Source organism: Psammomys obesus, unplaced genomic scaffold (assembly GCF_907164565.1).
Source record: "Psammomys obesus unplaced genomic scaffold, mPsaObe1.curated_primary_1811, whole genome shotgun sequence".
Lineage (NCBI taxonomy): Eukaryota > Metazoa > Chordata > Mammalia > Rodentia > Muridae > Psammomys > Psammomys obesus.
This window is the reverse complement of record NW_026591918.1, coordinates 3,987,767-4,000,951: the sequence shown is the minus strand read 5'-3', so window position 1 is coordinate 4,000,951 and position 13,185 is coordinate 3,987,767. Positions and strand designations below refer to the sequence as shown.

The 13,185-nt window shown below is 40.9% G+C and overlaps 1 pseudogene; it reads right to left on the bottom strand.

Moving 5' to 3' along the window:
* Positions 1-11,413: 11,413 nt before the first annotated feature.
* LOC129680700 (ran-specific GTPase-activating protein-like) lies at positions 11,414-12,054 on the bottom strand (annotated as a pseudogene).
* Positions 12,055-13,185: the final 1,131 nt, after the last annotated feature.

Below are 13,185 nucleotides of genomic sequence, written 5' to 3'. Positions count from 1 at the left end.
TCCTAGTCTATCAGGTCTCATCAGGAGTGGCTGCATTGTCTTCCTCTGTGGCCTGGTAAGGCTGCTCCTCCCTCAGGGGGAGGTGATCAAAGAGTAGCCCAATCAGTTCATGTCAGAGACAGTTCCTGTTCCCATTACTATGGAACCCACTTGCACATTGAACTGCCATGGGCTACATCTGTGCAGGGGTTCTAGGTTATCTCCATGCATGGTCCTTGCTTGGAGTATCAGTCTCAGGAAAGACCCCTGTGCTCAGATTTTTTGGTTCTGTTGCTTTCCTTGTGGAGCTCCTGTCCTCTCCTGGTCTTAATATTCCCACATCTTTCATAAGATTCCCTGCACTCTACCCAAAGGTTGGCCATAAGTCTCAGCCTGTGCTTTGATACCATGCAGGGTAGAGCCTTTCAGAGAACCTCTGTGGCAGGCTCCTGTCCTGTTGCCTGTTTTCTCCCTCTTCTGATGTCCATCTTCTTTGCCTTTCTTTATGGGGTTTTAGCATCTTAGCCAGAGTCGTTCTTCTTGATTAGTTTCTTTAGGTGTACAAATTATAGTATGTTTATCCTATATTATATATCTAATATCCACTTATGAGTGAGTATATACCCTGTGTGTCTTTCTGCTTCTGGGATACCTCAGGATGGTCTTTTCCAGATCCCACCATTTCCCTGTGAATTTCATGATTTTCTTGTTTTTTATTGCTGAGTAATATTCCATTCTGTAGATGTACCACAATTTCTGTATCCATTCCTCAACTGAGGGACAGCTGAGTTGTTTCCAGCTTTTGGCTACTACAAATACAGCTGCTATGAACATTGTTGAGCAATTGTCCTTGTTGTATACTTGAGTATCTTTTGGATATATGCCTAGGAGTGGTATAGCTGGATCTTGAGGAAGCACTATTCCTAATTGTCTGAGAAAGAGCCAGATGATTTCCAGAGTGGTTGTACAAGTTTACATTCCCACCAGCAGTGAAGGAGGGTTCCCCTTTCTCCACAACCTCTCCAGCATATGTTGTCACTTGAGTTTTTTATCTTAGCCATTCAGATGGGTGTAAGATGAAATCTCAGGGTCTTTTTGATTTCCATTTCCCTGATGACTAAGGACATTGAGCAATTCTTTAAGTGTTTCTCTGCCATTCAATATTCCTCTATTGAGAATTCTCTGTTTAGCTCTGTACCCCATTTATTAATTGGATTACCCGATTTGTTGCTGTTTAACTTCTTGAGTTCTTTATATATTCTGGATATTAGCCTTCTGTCAGATATAGGGTTGGTGAAGATCCTTTCCCAGTCTGTTGGCAGTCGTTTGTTCTGAGGACAGTGTCCTTTGCTTTACAGAAGCTTTTCAGTTTCATAAGGTCCCATTTATTGATTGTTGCTCTTAGAGCCTGTGCTGTTGGTGTTCTGTTCAGGAAGTTGTCTCCTGTGCCGATGAGTTCAAGGCTCTTCCTCACCTTTTTTTCCTAATAGGTTTAGTGTGTCTGGTTTTGTGTTGAGGTCTTTGATCCACTTAGACTTTAGTTTTGTGCTGGGTGATATATATGGATCTATTTACATTTTTCTACATGGAAACATCCAGTTAGACCAGCACCATTTATTGAAGATGCTATCTTTTTTCCATTGTATGATTTTGGCTTCTTTGTAAAAAATCAAGTATCCGTAGGTGTTTGGGTTTATTCTGGGTCTTCTATTCGATTCTATTGATCCACCATTCTGTTTTTATGTCAGTACCATGCAGTTTTTCTTATAATTGCTCTGTAGCACAGCTTGCAATCAGGAATGGAGATACCTCCAGATGATCTCTTGTTGTATAGGTTGGTTTTAGCAATTCTGAGTTGTTTGTTTTTTTCCACATGAAATTGAGAATTGTTCCTTCAAGGTCTGTAATGAATTGTGTTAGCTATGTTGCTCTCTTTGTGGAGCGCCAGTTTCCTCCAGGTCTTTCTATCTCCTAATTCTTTCATAAGCATCCCTGAACCAGCAGGGACCAGCATCTGCTTTAATACCCTGCTGGTAAGAGTCTTTCAGAGGCCCTCTGTGGTAGGCTCCTGTCTTATTTCTTGTTTTCACCCTCTTCCAATGTCCATCTCATTTGCATTTTTAAATGAGGATTGGACATCTTACCCCTGGTCCTCCTTTTTGCTTAGCTTCTTTAAATTTACAGATTTTAGTATGATTATCCTATATTATTTGTCTAATATCCACTTATAAGTGAGTATATCCCATGTGTGTCTTTCTGCTTCTGGGATACCTCACCCAGGAAAATATCTGCATCCAGGTTACTTTTCTGAGACTGATACTCCAACCAAGGACCATTTATGGAGAGAACCTGGAACCCCTACACAGATTTAGCCCATGGTAGTTCAGTCTCCAAGTGGGTTCCTTAGTAAGGGGAACAGAGGTCGTCTCTGACATGAACTCATTTGCTGGCGCTTTGATCAACTGCCCTTGGTAGGGGTAGCCATACCAGGCCACAGATGAAGACAATGCAGACAGTCCTGATGAGACCTGATAGGCTAGGGTCAGATGGAAGAGGAGGTGGACCTCCCCTACTAGTAGACTCCGAAAGGGGCATGGGAGGAGAAGAAAGAAAGAGGGCAGGATTGAGCCGGGATGTGGGAGGGAGCTACAGCTGGGATATAAAGTGAATAAATTGTGATAAATAAAAAAAATAGTATAAAAAGAATTGGATTGCTATTTTCATGAGATTTGCATTGAATCTACAGATTGCTTTTGGCAGGATGGCCATTTTCACTATGTTAATCCTACTGATCTATGAATATGGGAGATCTTTCCATCTTCTGAATCTTCTTCAACTTCTTTCTTCAGAGACTTGAAGTTTTTTTCAAACAGATCTTTGACTTGCTTGGTTAGTGTCACACCAAGGTACATTATGTTATTAGTGGTTATTGTGAAGAGTGTTGTTTCCCTAATTTCTTTCTCAGCCCTTTTATCTTAGGTATACAGGATCCCTACAGATTTTTTTGAGTTAATTTTCAGCCACTTTGCTGAAGGTGTTTTCAGCTGAAGGAGTTCTCTGGTTGAACTTTGGGGATCACTCATGTATACTATCATATCATCTGCAAAAAGTGACACTTTGACTTCTTCCTTTCCGATTTGTATCCCCTTGATCTCCTTTAGTTGTCTTATTGCTCTAGCAAGGCCTTCAAGTACTATGTTGAAGAGATATGGAGAGAGTGGGCAGCCTTGTTTTGTCTCTGATTTCACTGGGATTGATTTAAGTTTCTCTCCATTTAGTTTGATGTTGGCTATAGGCTTCCTGTATATTGTCTTTACTATGTTTAGGTATGTGCCTTATATCCCTGATATCTCCAAGACTTTAAACATGAATGGGTTTTGAATTTTTTCAAATACTTTTCAGCATCTAAGGAGATGATCATGTGGTTTTTCTCCTTCAGTTTGTTTATATGTTTGATTACATTGATGGATTTCTATATATTGAACCACCCCTGCATGCCTGGGATGAAGCCTACATGTTCCTGGTGGATGATATCTTTTATGTGTTCTTGGATTTTGTGTGTAAGAATTTTATTGAGTATTTTTGCATCAATGTTCATAAGAGAGATAGGTCTGAAATTTTCTTTTTTTTTGTTACGTCTTTGTGTGTTTTAGGTATCAAGGTGACTGTGACTTCATTAAATAAGTTTGGAAATGGCCCTATTTACCTGATCTTGATTTAATTTTGGTACATGGATTCTATCTAGAAAATTGTCCACTTCATTTAGATTTTCAAATTTTGTGGCATAGGCTTTTGTAGTAAGACCTAATGACTGTTTGGCTTTCCTCAGTGCCTGTCATTATGCCCCCTTTTCGTTTCTGATTTCACTGATTTGGATAGTTTCTCTCTGTCTTTTAGTTAGTTTGGCTAAGAGTTTGTCTATCTTGTTGACTTTCTCAAAGAACCAGCTCTTGGTCTCATTGATTCTTTAAATTGTTTTCTTTGTTTCTAATTCATTGATTTCAGCTGTGAGTTTGATTATTTCCAATCGTCTGCTCCTCTTGGGTGTATCTGCTTTTTTTTTTTCTAGGGCTTTTAGGTGTGCTGTTAAATTGCTTGTTGAGATGTCTTAAACTTCTTTCTGGAGACTCTTAGTGCTATGAACTTTCCTCTTAGCACTGCTTTCATTGTGTCCCATAAGTTTGGGTATGTTGTGCCTTCATTTTCATTGAATTTTAGGAACTCTCTAATTGCGTTTTTCATTTCATCCCTGACCAACCTGTCAGTGAGTAGAGAGTTGTTTAGTTTCTATGTGTATGTAGGCTTTTTGTGATTTCTGTTGTTGAAGTCTAGTTTCAGGCCATGGTGGTCTGATAGGGTACAATCTATCTTCTTGTCTCTTTTGAGGCTTGCTTTGAACCTGACAATATGGTCAATTTTTGAGAAGGTTTCATGAGGTGCTGAAAAGAAGGTACACTCTTTTGAGTTTGGGTGAAAAGTTCTGTAGACATCTATTAAGTCCATTTGATTTAGGGCTTCTGTAAATGTCATTATTTCCCTATTTATCTTCTGTCTAGATGATCTGTCTCTGTGAAAGTGGACTTCCACTATTAAGGTGTTGTGATCAAAGTGTGATTTAAGCTTCAATGATGTTTCATTTACAATTGCAGGCGCTCCTGTATGTGGGGCATAGTTGTTCAGGATTATGGTGTCTTTCTGGTGGGTTTTTCCTTTGATGAGAATGAAGTGCCTCTCCTCTTTTGGTTAATTTTGGTTGAAAGTCTATTTTATTAGATATTAGGATAGCTACCCAAGCTTGTTTTCTGGTTCCATTTGCCTGAAAAACATTTTTTTCTAGCCCTTTACTCTAAAGTAGTGTTTATCTTTGTTGCAGAGGTGTGTTTCTTGGATGCAGCAGAATGTTGGATCCTGTTTCTGCAACCATTCTGTGAGTCTGTGTCTTTTTTTGAAGAGTTGAGTCTGTTGATGTTGTAGGTAATAGTGACCAATGAACTTTAGTTCCTTTTATTGTGGTGTTAGTGGTGTTTCTGTGTTTCAATGCTTGTGTTCTTTTAATTTTTTGTTGTGACTTTATCTATATCCTGTGTTTTCTTGGGTATAGTTGATTTTGTTGGATAGGAGCATCTTCTGTGAGGCTGGGTTGCTGTGTAGATATTGTTTAAGTTTAGTTTTATAATGGACTATTTTGTTTTCTTCATCTATGTTGACTGAAAGCTTTGCTGGATATAGTGGTCTGGGTAGGCATCTGTGGTCTCTTAGACTTTCAATGTTTCTGTTGAGAAGTCTGGTGTGATTCTGATATATCTACTGTTATATGTTACTTGGCCTTTTTCCCTTGCTTTTTTTTAAAATATTTTTAGTGGTTTTGACTATTATGTGACATGAGGAGTTTCTTTTCTGGCCTAGTCTATTTGTTGTTCTGTAAGCCTCTTTTATGTTCATGGATATCTCTGTCTTTAAGTTGGGAAAATTTTCTTCTATGATTTTCTTGAAAATATTTTCTGGACCTTGGAGTCTGGAATCTTCTTTTTTGTCTATTGCTATGATTCTTAGATTTCCTATTGTCATGGTGTCCTTGATTTCTTTGATGTTTTGTGTTTGGAACTTTTCTGGTTTTACTTTTTCTCTGAGAGATTTATAGGTTTCTGCAATTGTGTATTCAGCACCTGAGATTCTCTCTTCCTTAGCTTATATTCTATTGGTGAGGCTTAACTTTGTGGTTCCTGATCTTTAATCTAAGTTCTCCATCTCTAGGGTTTTCTCTGTTTGTGTTTTCTTTATGGATTCTAATTCTGTTTTATATTTTGCACCATTTCCTTCATCTGTTTGAATGTGGATTCCTGTCTTTTTCTGATGGCCTTTATTATTTTGTTCATTTCCTTTCTATATGCAACTACTTGTGCCTCTACCTGTGCCTCTGTTTGGCTTATTTGCCTGTATTTCTTTGTGAGCTTTGTTTGTTTCCTCTTTATGTGCCTCTGATAATTGGATAAGCATACACTTGAGATAGTTTTCCTCTAATTCCAATTAATTAGCATATGTATTGATTTTTGGGGTTGCTGGTGCAGCCATGATGTCCTGATTTTTGTTGGATGTGTTCTTACGCCAATCTCTAGCCATCTGCTTATTCGTAAACTTTGCTGTTTGTTCCTGGAGTCTGTACTGAATACTGGGTCCATCTCTCTCTGGTGTCTGGAGTATTCTTCAGGAAGGTGAGAGAGGTCGCCCGGTTTGAGAGTGGATGTTGCTGTTTCAGCTGTAGCTAAGGGAGGAAGGTCGCAGGCACATGTGCGCAAGCACGGGCGTGAGCAAGGAAGTGTGCCTTGAGGGACTAGGTGTTAGAGCGTGTAGATGCCTGGAAGGGAGGAGCTTAAGCATAGGAGGCGATGCTGGTACTGTGCATGGGAGCAATGAGCATGTATAGGTGCCCTGAATACCTCAGTGGCCTACAGGCCTGGCATACTGTCCTCCTGGTATTCAGATTTGACTGGGCTCCGGGAATTGTTTGCCTGGACTCCACTGGGACTCACACAGAGCAGGGGCTTCAATGTTGAGAACGCTGTTCCAAGGATCCCTATGTTGCCCACAGGTGGGAGGGAGCCAATGTCTGGCTGCTAGTGTAGAGGGACCCTGAATCTGGGGCTCTGCACGCACTCACTTGAAGTTTCACTCACTCACTGGCCTAATTGGAAAGCACAGGGGTTCCCCCTGTTCTCTACTTTCAGATGTGGGCTTGCAGGGACAAATGAGGGTATAGGAGATCCATCAGTTCAGTGGTGTCCACTGTTTGGCCACTGGGCAGGGAGGCCTGTACGTGGGCAGCTGTCTGTGCTGTCTCAGTCACCAAGTACGGAGGCTCCTGCGTGGGCTAGCTGCTGCCCTGCTGCAGCCGCAGGCCTTGGAGGCCCGCCTGTGCTATCTTAGTCGCTGACCTGGAGAATCGCCCCACTGCTGCCTCCACTGAGCAGGGCGGCCATGATTGGGGTAAGGGGACTGCAAGAGGGTTGAATACTCACCCCTCTCAGTTCCCGGAGACCTCCAAGGGTGGCCGGGATCCAAACTGTCCCAGCTCACAGGTTGTCCCCTCTTGCCCAGGAAGCCCCAATGTCTATGTTCTGGCTTCAGCTGACCCTCCATTTATTAATTTTGGAGTTTCAGATCCTGTGACCCTCAGATAAGGTGCATGCTGGTTGCACCATCTTGGACTCCTGTTTTCAAGTTTTTCACATAAAGTTATCTTAATAAGGCCAGAGAATGTTTTACATCACACAGCCTACAAAATGTAGTAAACACTTAAGCCCAATACGTTCTTCCTCCATGGAGCTGTTATGCTCTGATGTTATTCAGATCTTTTTGTTTTCATTTCCAATACTTGCTGTACTCAAACTTTCATTCTTACATGAAAAAAAAAAAAAACAATTGTTTTCTTCTTCAGAATCTGTGATTATTCCTCCGGTTCTCCTAAATATCCTGTTAACTATTGAAAGAGTCTTAAGCTCTAAATTAAACTTGCTCTGAATTTTAAAGATCTCAAGTCTTAAGTTAAGTTCTTAAAAAAATAACCACTGTTAATGAAATATATTCTATTTGTTTTTTAGTTTTATACTTGCTCTTGGTCTGATAAATGATAAGACACTGGCAAGGGAGGTATTTAAAGAAAACTCAAAAAACCGATCTTCTGTTAAAGCCATTTTTATACAGTATAGAGACATCATTTTATGCTAAGCTCCTAGTGCATAGTTAATAACAAATGGACATCATCTTGATAACTTTTGCTAAAAGTGTCTGTGTCTTGGACATTCTCTGCTATCAGGTATGTAGAACTCTGTGCTTCTATTCACTACAGACACGCACAGTGGCTCTTCCTAAGCATTCTGCTACCGAGCATAGCTCCGGGCATGACATGAGGCCCTGAGAGCATCAGGAAATAACAATGAATTTAATCTGGAACTTGGCTTTGTCAAATAACTCTATGCATGTCTTTCTTAGGACTCTCATTATAATTCAATGCTAATTATGGTTCTATTTAAGCTAGTAATTAATTTAAGGAATTTCCATATCAATCATATTACCAAAATCACTTACTATACACAGTATAAGCTATTATAAAATATCACCAAGTACTTAATTGAAAAAAAAAACTTTTAAAATTAAAAGAGAGGATTACAGGCTGCCCCACCTATATCCTCATATGCTGTACTACTTTAATTATGTTTACTTGAAATTTTTTCACTTTAAAGGATAATTCTCTTTTTTCTGTGGGCCAAAAGCTTTTTGCCCTGAAAGAGACACAACTTAAGTAAATGCTAAATAAATAGAAAGAGCCCAATGGTCTGTTAACATTGAGGAAAAGTTATACTTTTGTCTTTACAGAAAGTGAACAAAGTCTCAGATGGCCCCTGCCCTGAAGCAGTGCTTTCTAGATGCGCTTTGTAAAGAATCTCGGGGCTAAATATGTCTTAACTGTTGTGCACATGGTACTGATTTAACTGTTAGGTGAATACTTTTTCCAAAATTTTACTGTGCCAGACACGAGTCCTGGTTAAGCATTGGCTACAAAAAGATTGAGCTGAGCCAGGTTTCATTCATAGCTCACCCTGATTGTTTCTTCTCTGCCTGAGGTAAAGCCTGAAGGGGAATCACCACACATGTCTACTTCTACTTGGCATGAAAGATAAACCCTGTTTCGTGCATAGGTGATGAAGAGTCATGTTGGGTTTCCTTCTCTGAAATCCAAATTCAGATAGTTTGCTACTACTGCGGTCATAACACCTGATGGGACAGCTGTAGACTGGAGCCCACCAGCGTGTGGCATGAATTATCTCATATAACAGAAAAAAAGTGCTACGCAGAATATTGAGGGCTTTTTCATACGAATCCAGTGTCCAGGAAGGAAAGCGACAATGTTGTCTTCCTGTAACTCTATTATATAACTTAGAATGATCCAGTTCATGTACTCTTGGAAAAGTTTGAAGGTAGTCCTTTTCTGCTATCTCTCCATGTGCACTATAAGATGTTCAGGATCAGCTTCCATTGCCTCCCATGAATGGGGGAAGATCTCCCTTTCAGGAGTTGTGCACCTGAGCTGTATCTCTAGTGAGAGAACAGCAGAGCAGAAGCACTGGTTACAAGGCAGACAGTTCTGAAGGGGCACTAGATGGCATGAAATGTGTTTTTTATTTGTGCATGAAAATATTAATTTTCTCAAGCTTTCATTAGTTGCAAAAAATTCTCTCGAAAAAGAGAGGAATTATGTTTGCCTCTCCTAAGCATACGCCAAAACCTATTGGAACTTTCTTGCTCTGACAGGTGTAGAACATTTCTTCCACTGAAAAATGGGTTAGGACTGGAGAGTGGTGGAGCACACGCATAATGTGTGTGACGCCTTTACTCAGCTCTCAGTGCCACAAATAGCAATTCCACAGTGTTTACAATGACGCAGAAGGAAGCCACCGTGTTACAACAATATTGATTAACTTCTGACTCATCTCTTATGGGAAGAGGTCATTTGTAGTCATCTAGGTTCATGAGTACTCACTGCGGTTTCCCTTGGCAACGTGTGCATGACAGACTCTATGAGGAGAGTTGGTTACAGTGTAAACACGTGAGAGTGTTGCTTCCAGTGTTACAGAGCCTGTTGAGACCCACCGGACCAGCCTGGCAGAGTCAGTTCTGTGAACAACAGAACGGTGTCGTTATCCCAACTCCCTCCTACAGTGGCATAGTGCTCTGGAAATCACTTTTGTGGCATGTGAACAATGTATCGTCATAGCCTGTGCTAGTTAAAGAATTAAAAGTAAAAATTGCGTTGGAGATGCTCACAGAGCCCTGTGTTCAATCCCCAGAAAAATGAATAAAAAGGATTAGTTATTTAGAAAGTATTGGTGAGTCTAGCATAAAATTTTGTGGCAGAGCATAGACACCTTAAATAAGAGATAATTAGGGAAACAGGTAACTGAGGATGAAATTCTGTCTGAAATGAATGAAATGTAGGAAGCTGGTGATCACATTAAGAATAAAATCAACACTTGAAAAGAATGTTACTGTATATTTTTAAATTGATTATTTCTTTATTATTATTTATTACAATTTATTCTCTTTGTATCCCAGCTGTAGCCCCTCCCTCATCTCCCCCCATCCCAATCTCTTCCCTCTTCCCTCCCCCACCATGTCACTCCTCTAGTCCACTGATAGGGGAGGTTTTCCTCCCCTACTATCTGACCCTAGCCCATCAGATCTTTTTTCTTCCCCAGGTTTTCAAAGGGATTTTTTATTCACTATTTTTGATGACTATAAATAAGTGTTTCCATTATGGAAAAGAAAGTTAGCACAGTACATTTTCATGACTGGGGAATGAATTTCTGAAGTCATGTAGGACGGTGTCAAAACTGAAGAAGAAAAAAAATTTAAAAAACAACCTGAAGGTTGGAATTCAGTTCTTTATAAAATCCCTTGTAAAAACAAAACAGGAAAAAAAGCAAGCCTTAAAAGGTGGAGCAACAGATGCCCCTCAACTGAAGAATGGATGCAGAAACTGTGGTACATCTATACAATGGAATATTACTCAACAATGAAAAATAAAGAAATCATGAAATTTGCAGCTAAATGGTGGGACCTGGAAAGGATCATCCTGAGTGAGTTGTCCCAGAAGCAAAAAGACACACATGGTATATGCTCACTCATATAAACATACAACATAGGATAAACCCACTAAAATCGGTACATCTAAACAAACTAAGCAAAAGAGAAGACCCTAACTAAAACGCTCAGTCCCCATCCTGAAAGGCAAAGAGGATGGACATCAGAAGAAGAAGAAAACAGAAAACAACCTAGGAACCTGCCACAGAGGGCCTCTGAAAGCCTCTGCCCTGCAGACTATCAAAACAGATGCTGAGCCTGATGGCCAACTGGTGGGCAGAGTGAATGAATTTTATTTAAGAAGTGGGAAATAGCAAGAGCTGGAGAGGACAGGAACTCCACAAGGAGAGCAACAGAACAAGAAAATTTGAACACAGGGAACTTCCCAAAGACTCATACTCCAACCAAGGACTATTCATGGAGATAACCTAGAACCCCTGCACAGATGTAGCCCAGGGCAGTTTAGTGTCTAAGTGGCTTACATAGTGATGGGAAGAGGGACTGCCTCTGACATAAACTGATTGGCCTGCTCTTTGATCATCTCCCCCTGAGAGGGGAGCAGCCTTACCAGGCCACTGAAGAAGACAATGCAGCCACTCCTGATGTGATCTGATAGACTAAGATCAGAAGGAAGGAGAGGAGGACCTCCCCTATTAGTGGACGTGGGGAGGAGCATGCATGAAGAGAGGGGAGGTAGGGTGGGATCGGGAGGGGAGGAGGGAGGGGCTTATGGGGGGATACAAAATGAATAAAGTGTAAGTAATAATAATAATTTAAAAAAAGGTGGGGCAAATTTTTAAAAAGAAAAACAAAGGAAATGTATAGAGAATGATTCATTGCTCCTCCTCAGACTTCTCTTCAGCCTCATCTCTGGCCTCCCTTACAGAAAGGACTTCCAGCTTCTCAGCCACCTTTTCAGCATTATCATCTTTGCCTGGTCCTTTCTTTTCTCTCTCTCCAGTCTCTTTCCTGCATTCTTCAAACTTTGTTTTGAACTTTTGTGCATTCTCAGCATTTAGGAAGCAGATGGCGAGCAGCTCAGGCTTGGGGCACTCATCAGCAAAGTCGGCACGGGTATTCCAGACCCAGGCGCTGTCACTGCCAGCATTTGGCTTCAGCTCCATCATCGGTGTGATATAGTGGTTGGCTCATATCTTCAAGGTCTTGTCCCTCCTCATGAGAAGGCAGATGATCCTTTTCTCCTTATGCTTCAGGAGTTTGACATCTCCGGTGCCTCGCTCCTTCCACTTGGGGAGGTCATTTTCTGAAGCAAACCGGAACAGCTTTGCTTGCATCTTAAAAAGCTCCTCTTCATCTTCCTTCAGTGTTTTAATTTCTTACTCAGGAAGAGAAACTATTGGTTCGAACTGGGGGTCATGGTTGACCTCATCTGCATTCTCTGTGGAGGTTTCATGGTCCTCATGACTGTCCTTGGCGGCCGCCGTGGGGGCGCGGCGACAGCGGCTTGACTGGCTCAGGCTTCGCTGGCTCAGAGGCCTCTGGGCAGCTAGTCGCTGCTCCTTTCCTGCGAGTCTCGCCTATCAGGTCTCATTAGGATGGTCTGGATCCTCTTTCTCTGTGGCCGAGCTAGGCCCCGTCACCAGAGTGGGCTGACCAAAAAGTCATCCACAGAGTCCATGTCTGAGACAGGCCCTGCTCTCCTTAATAGGGAAACCACATGGAGACTGAGCTGCCCATGGGCTGCATCAGAGCAGGAGGTCTAGGCCCTTTCCATGCATGGTCCTTTGTTGATTTATCAAATTCTGCAGGACTCCCTGAGGCCAGATTTTTTGACTCTGTTTGTCTCCTTGTGGAGCACCTGTCTCCTTCAGGTTTTTCTATGTCCCTCTTCTTTGGTAAGAATCCCTGAACTCTGCCCAAAGTTTGGCTATGAGTTTCAGAATCTGCCTTGATATCCTCCTGAGTAGATTCTTTCAGAGGCCACTTGTGGAAGGCTTCTGTCCCATTCCCTGTCTTCTCCTACTTCTGATGTCTATCCTGTTTACCCTTCTGAATGAGATTTCAGCCTCTTCTAGGGTCCTTCTGTTGTTTAGCTTCTTTAGAACTATAGATATAATTCTATATCTATAGTATGTTTATATATATAGTATATATATAGTATATATAGTATGTTTATATATATATATATAGTATGTTTATCCTTTATTATATGGTTAATATCCACTTAAGTGAGTATATACCATATGTGTCTTTCTGTTCCTGTGTTACTTCACTCAGGATGATCTTTTTTAATTCCATCCATTTGCCTGCAAATTTCATGATTTCCTTGTTTTTAATTGCTGAGTAGTATTCCATTGTGTAAATATGCCACAATTTCTGTATCCATTCTACAGTTGAAGGACATCTAGGTTGTTTCCAGATTCTGGCTATTATAAATAAAGCTGCTATGAATACAGCTGAGCAAATGTTCTTGTTGCATGGTTGAGCATCTTTCAGTTATATGCCCAGGAGGTGTATAGCTGGATCTTGAGGTAGCACTATTCCTGATTTTCAGAGAAAGTGCCAGATTGATTTCCAAAGTGGTTGTATAAGTTCACATTCCCACCA